The sequence below is a fragment of the Nanorana parkeri genome, unplaced genomic scaffold (assembly GCF_000935625.1).
Source record: "Nanorana parkeri isolate BGI_ZX_2015 unplaced genomic scaffold, ASM93562v1 scaffold57, whole genome shotgun sequence".
Lineage (NCBI taxonomy): Eukaryota > Metazoa > Chordata > Amphibia > Anura > Dicroglossidae > Nanorana > Nanorana parkeri.
Genome location: NW_017306325.1, coordinates 1685075 through 1692566, shown reverse-complemented (window position 1 = coordinate 1692566; position 7492 = coordinate 1685075).

Sequence of the window (7492 nt, the reverse complement as noted above, 5' to 3'; positions counted from 1 at the left end):
GGGAAAACAGCAATTTCAATATGGTTGAAAATGTGTTTAGTTTTTAAACTTATAGTTGCTCTTTAAAGCTATCTAAGCCATTACATTCAACCCCCTTAGTGTTTTGGTAATTTTTTGTTTGCTCTTTTACTAGTCATTGCATAAGCTAGCAAGGTAGATGGGAAATAGATCATACATTTTCCAGCTGCTTCTAATTGGCTAAAGTGTACAAAGATAAACCAGCAGGATGAAAAACTGCAACGTGTTGTATTTTTAAAACAAGGACAAGAAAAAAAAACAAAGCTAATGGCTAATGTTCTTGTGGACTAATAGGCACATACACTATAGTGGATATGCATTTTCCACAGTTTAATTCCTGCATTTAGAAAGAGAAGAATTGCAGGATCCAATACTGAGCTAAAGCACATGCCTTAAGGTGAAGTCAACTCAACCTTATTCTAATCTGATGCCACCACTGCTCAGAGTGTGCACCACAAAGCAAACAGCCCTAGTGATTCACCAGGTGAAGAGGAATTTGCAACTGCAGTGCTGAGGTGTATGAGACCTGCAGTGCCACAGCCAGAGCACACATGGAAATTCAGCGAGAACTGGACTTCCACCCATGTGTATACTAATGATTTGTGGGGAGAAGGTGGCAGGTCTGATTAAGGCAGTTGGATTTTTAGCAAAGTCCCTTTGCAACTTACTGAACGGCACTAAGATTGCAGTGCCCAGAGTTGGGCTTTAAGGTATTGTGTATATGCTATTGTTTGTCGGCTATGCCAACTGCATATAATTTTATATAGAACAAAAGTACTTACAAATGACTTATGTTATGCTCACATTTTTGTTAGTAAAACTATATCATGACCACAAGGACAGCCTTCCCTGAAATATTTTTGACTTGTCTGAAGTTTTGGAAGTTAGCTTTAGTGTATGTCTCACATTTCTCCCTTTCCCCTCCTCAGTTTCCTTTATTCATTTTACTTTTTCTCTGACCAAGCTGAATCAATAATGTCCTTCCCGCCAAGTACAGTAATTGTCATTCACAATACACAATAGGATGCCATGATTCACCGGTTTCAATATAACTTGCGGCTTTATAATATCTAAAACAAGCCATTGTATGCTTTGACAGCCGCTACAATAACAATATGGCATTAAGAGATCAAAAATTATGAGAACTAATATATCTCATGTTCCCAAAAGAGAGAGAAAAAAAAACCTGTACAATAGCTGCTCTTATCCCACGAAATGAAGTTGCAGTTTTGATTGCTACAAGCAAATTAAAAATAGGGTTTTCACATAAGAAATTATAGTACGCACTGCGGTGGTTTTAGTTTCCTGCCTCCTTTATTGTTCCTTTTAAAAGGTGTACAAAGTTCGACTTTGAATCAGGTCTATTAGTTCAGCAGTCTATCACAGGGTACAGTGGTAGTTTACAAGGCAGCAGTAATCACAGGTCTTTCTAAAGACCGTAGAGTGCGTAAGTGTCATTTTATACAGAGGCTGCACCCTTCCTCCTTCAAAATGATTACTGAAGGATCAGTACACCCTAAGCCGACATTTTAGCTTGATATATTTCCAAAGGGTTTTGGTGTTAAGACTGTTGTGACTCTGTTCAAAGATTCCCCCTCCTAGCTCAGCCATTGCCATGGAATCTCATTCTCCTAACTATATTATAACAGAAATAGTGAGACTCTTAGTTATTGGAAGTAAATCTAGGAACTGCAACTGCAGTAACAGTATTGTAATTTCTTGGCCAGCATTAGGCTTGCACTGCTTACCTGTGCCTCTCGTCTTCCTGGTAATAGATATGGTGCGGGGCTAGATCCGTGTAAAGCAGTGGCACCATTTGGCCACCTCTGCCTAAGCAGCCAAACTCTGCCTTACACAGACACCATTGATCACCTGGCTGCTAGTATCGCAGTTGGTTAAAATCAATGGTTTGTATAGAGGTTGACAAATATCCATGATTAATTAAAACCATATTTCTCTAAATATATTATTCCTTTTTTATTTATATCATATTTAAATTTAGATTTTTAAACTGATGTTATGAAATATTTCTAAAGCAATGCATGTTACATTCAGAAAATATTCATTGCAGGTGAATCTTTCTGATTAATGTGTTTTACTATACAGTGAATGATTCACAATCAGTAAATGTTTGGAAAATGTTACAGTCACTGCTTCAAAAATATGCCTAATATGTGTATAAAAGGTTTATTTTACAAATAAAGGTTTCATATCCAGTGCACCTATGGCAGGGGATTCATAGAAATTCATAGAGAATTTGCATGCAGGCTCTCCCTCTCTCTGATTTCATCTCCTCACAGTCCCATCTGAGTAGTGCAGGGGATTAACTCCTGCTGCAATTTATTCCTTTGTGTGTATCAAATGGAGCTTGAGCCATTGAGCAGTGTAAACAACAGGCCATCATTTTAAAATGTTATTACTATACTCAAAAATTAATAAAAATGAGAGATTATTAGTTCAGAGTCACACCACAGTATGTAAGCACTTTTACTATGCCACAGTTTCAAAGGGCGATAGCAGGTAGGTTTAAATCAAGACAAGGTATCAAATTTAGAGTGTATTATTTCAAACAAAAAGACCACATAAATGTTACAGACTTGATGCACACTATATTAACAGCTTTTGTAGGCCATGGGACAGAAAAGGCAGGTTTTAATCAATAAATCAGAATTTAAGTGTAAAGTGTTACAAAATAATGACTCGATTAACACTATGTAAGTAACTTTAGTAAGCCACAGTTTGAGAGCGAGAGACTAGGGAGCTTTTAATCAAGAAATAGAAACTAGAGTATATTATTTCAAAGCAAAAAGCCAGAAAAAACATTAAGATTTTCCTGCGGTCCCACATATTGGACAAGAACACACCAGTCAGCTTTTAATAAAAAAATCAGCAGCTTTACTGTATAGTGGTAGTATTGCACCAACTGTCTGTCCCTGCAAACACTCTGTGATCTGTCCCTATCTGCTCCAGGTTTTTCCAACACAGTGAGTGTGTATGTGACTAACTGTAACTATTTTCAGCAATCAGCAACATCAACTATCTCTTTTTACAAACAATCTGTGATCTTTCCCTGAGTTCTCTGTGTTTCCTCCAACAAACACTGACAAAGGACTGCTGCCAACGCTGACTTTTATGAAACGGGGGGTGTTGCACATAGGAAAACCCACATATTTGGCCCTAATGTATCTTTTCTCAATTTAGCGATTTCCTACTTTCTGTGCTTTAAGCAAATGTTTTTATACACTTCTCTATCAACTACACTTTCTATCCCCCTGCATCTCCAATATTTATTTATGATGTTATTTTATATTTATTATATTTTTCTCTCCTTTACTATCCTTATTACCTCTGTATTGGTTTTCTCTTCTGTTTACTCTTACTAATTTGCCTAACATACAGTATAATCTAGTTGCCTTGAGGATCATAGTTTTTAATGGTGCGCACTGATCACTAACTGCTGTTGTTTTACTCCAACCAATGATTGGGACAAATCATTGTCATTTGACATGACAGCACAGCTATTAATTTGTTAACATGTGATGTCAGCCATGCCCCCTTCATTTCTGATGGATACAAAGAACACAGAACTCTCCTCATTCTCTTTCCCTCCCCGTGTTCATAATACCTTGACTTACTATGTAACCTCCCTATATAACTAACCTGACTAACTATTTAACCACCCTAAGCACAGGCAGGGAGCACAGAAAGTGATGAGCTCACAAGATTTCTAGCAAAATCAACAGATATTTGTTGCACTTATCTAACAGATATAAAAAAACTGTTTCAATTGAAGTTGTTTTTCATGGTTTAGCAGCCCAAAAGAGAGCAAATAAGAGAAGTTCATTGTTAGGATTTACATGCACTTTAATGGTCATTCTGCATGGTTATGTATAAAACTCATCTATCATGTTTCTGTCCAGTGTCCTGACTTGAAAAGGTCTTCATGTTAAGATGATGCATGTTCCACTGTGTAAACTATCGATATTCATGATTTTGTTGTATTTACAATGTTTTAAAGATCATTTTGAATGTAATTTGTCAAGCAGTTATAAAACATTGATCATATGTAAGAATCATAAAGGTTTTGTGTGTGTAACCTAAGCACCATGTAATCTGCATGGTACAGTTATGTTTTGGATGAATACTACTGTACAAATGGTTTAACGTAACTAGTTGTTTTTCTTGGTTTATATGGAAACAAACACACATACAAAAGATATCCAAATCAACATTTACAAAAATATACTGTACATAGACCATACTATCAAAACTGATGATGTTTGATATAAAATTGTTATTAAATAGCTAAATTTTTAACCACATAATAGACTACCTGCTGCTTCCCTCCTATTGAAATTCACATTCTGTAAATGGCTGGCAATTTGACAAAACCTGCAAAACATTTTAAAAATGTTGCTAAGCAATATTTGTACACAATAACTTAGCAATGTACCCCTGTCATTAAAAAACAAAACAACAACAACAATGTTTTCATTGAAAAACATAAAACAACTCTCAAATTGCACACCTATGTTGGTTCAAACAAAATAAATAAAAAATACTGTTAAAGTGACACTAAACTCAGGAGTTAAACCTTAAAAATGCATTCAAGTACCCTTACTATTAACAAAAATGTATCTTATTTGTGTATCACTCGGCTGTAGATCCTCAAATCATCTCTGTATTGGTGCTGACACTGTCCTTCCTTCTGGAGGGTGGCTACTTTTGTTCCCCATGGTCCCTGTGTGTTGTAAAGTAGCCACCACTCCAAGGTCGCTGCCGTGATAGATCACAATCTCAGGTTTAGTTTACTAATCTGTATGGAATTGGGGGCCATGGGGAACAAAAGTAGCCACCCTCCAGGAGGAAAGACAGGGTCAGCATTAACCACTTGAAAACCGGGGTGAAAAAAACCCTTCCTGTCCAGGCCATTTTTTAGTTTTCAACGCTGAGGTACTTTGACTGACATTTATTCAGTCATACAACACCGTTCTGAAATGAATTTATATCGAGCAGAGCTCCTTGTGCCAGGTTTGAATCCCAGTAGCAGGAAGCAGGTGAGATAACCAGTCCAAATACAAAGTCCAGAGGTGTGAGACAAGCCGTAGTAATGCAGTTCAGGGCAGGCAGCGTAGAATCAGTAGTCCAGAAAACAGTCCGGGGGTCAGGTAACCGGGAGTCCAAAACTGGGGGTAGGAATGCAGGAACAGGGGACGAAGATACAGGAACAAACGCTGGGTCTCTGTGAACAGGGCTTCAGAATAACCTAGCACTGAGCTAGTAGTGTTGTGAGGTTTTAAAGCCCAGGACCGGGGGCAACGCCTCTGTTGCTGTGGTAACAGAGGCGGAGTTAGGGCAGTGCTCAGTGTTTTGCTGAAGGCTTGTGTTCCTTGGGAGGAAGTGAGTTTTTGCATGTTGTCAGTAAGGATGGGCTCAGACGTGTTCGCAGCTCCACGTGCCGAGCCCGCCAGGAAGCTGACAGGTACTGAGACATTTTCCCGGTCCGCAGCTGCAGAGATCGGGAAATGTCTCAGTGCCTGCGATTGGCCCTGCGCCTTTTCAGCTTCCTGTCTGGCTCGGCACGTGGAGCTGCGAACACGCCCGAGCCCGAGTTGCTGTGCATGCTGGATCTCTATTGGGGCTTATAGACATCACACCTGGATTCCCCGCATGTGACACCACCAGGGGGGTGGCCCCGATGCCCTGACCAGCGCAGCTCCTGAAACGCATGCATGACGACGCACAGAACCATGCTTCCCAGGCACAGCCACATCAGAGAAATGCTGGGAACGTGTCTGTGGTCCCAGGAGATCTGGAGAGGGGTGTCTCTGCACACTGCGGCTGCCAGGTGAGGGACGCCTCCGTGCGCCACGACACACATAGAGCTTTCTTTTGGTGGTATTTAATTACCACTGGGGTTTTTATTTTTTACTATATTAAGAAAAATTTACCAAAAATTTGAAAAAAAATGTTTTTCCTACATTATGTTATGAAACATTTATGATATGTAACATGTGCGGCGCAATTGTGGTTTGCAAACGTTGGCGCACCCGTCGTGTATTTATGTTTGTACACTGAGTGGCCAGATTATTATGACCACTCCATCAGTACTTCGTTGGGCCACCTTTTTACCTTCAATACTGTGGCGGTTCTTCTTGGCATTGACTCCACGAGATGTTGAAAGGTGATGCGAGGAATCTGACACCATGCCTGATGAATAGCACTGTCCAGTTCTGTGAGATTTGATGGTTGTGGAACAAGCTGCCTGAGGGCTCTTTCAACTTCGTCCCACAAATGCTCAATTGGATTGAGATCTGTTGATTGTGGGGGCCACCTAAGCAAAGTAAATTCTCCCTCATGTTCTTGAAACCACTCCTGCACAATACGAGCACCGTGACATGGCACATTGTCTTGTTGGAAGAAGCCATCTCCATTGGGATACGCCATCAACATGATAGGATGAACTTGATCAGCAACAATACTTTGGTATGTTGTGCTATTCAGATGTTGTTCCACACGATTCTAAGGGCCCAAATCATGCCAGGAAAACATGCCCCAAACCATAACACTGCCCCCACCTGCTTGAAGGGTTGTACTCATGCATGTGGGGTGCATGCTTTTATGCTGTTTCCGCCAAATTCTCACTCTGCCATCTGCATTGATGCAACTGGAAACGTGATTCATCGGACCACATGACATTTTTCCAATGCTCGACTGTCATAGCCATAATCATCACAATTATGACAAATCACGGCTTGAATTATCTTGCTTTGCATGTAATGAGTCTATCTCATATATTAGTTTCACCTTTTAAGTTGCATTAGTGAAATAAATGAACTTTGCACGATATTCTAATTATGCGAGTTTCACCTGTATGTGCGTATACATTTTTTTAATATGTGACTTTATTTTTATTTTTTTACACTTAATGTTATTGCTATCGCATAGGGGCTAACAAACCCCTATGTGATAGCACAGGCACACTGACAAGCCCTCTTTATGGAGACATTAGGTGTCTCTAAGACCCCTAATGTTATCTGGGGACCCCCAAAGAAGCTGATGAAGCACAGATCTGCTTCACCAGCTTCTTCTCTGGCTAAAGCAGGAAGAGCAATGACAGCTGAATGTGGTGTAATACACCACTTTCCGCATTCAGAGATTGAAAAGGAGATCAGCAGGTGGGAGAGAGCTGATCTCACTCTGGTCTTCATGCTGAGAGCTGCCAAGCCAGCCCTGGGCCTGCAGAGGTGACAGCGGAGCCCATAATAGCTGGTAACGGTGGAGGAGGTGGGTGTGGCTCTGGAAGAGGAGGGGGATGCACACTGTTGGCCACCATACAAGCGATCAGACAGTTAAAGAGCCGCCAGTATACGCTTGTATGCAACAGCCATTATGTATGAGCTATGTTTACCTTATTTTTGGCAATAGTTCTGCTTTTTTTTTTTTTTTTTTAGTGGGGAGGGAATGGCCTTCC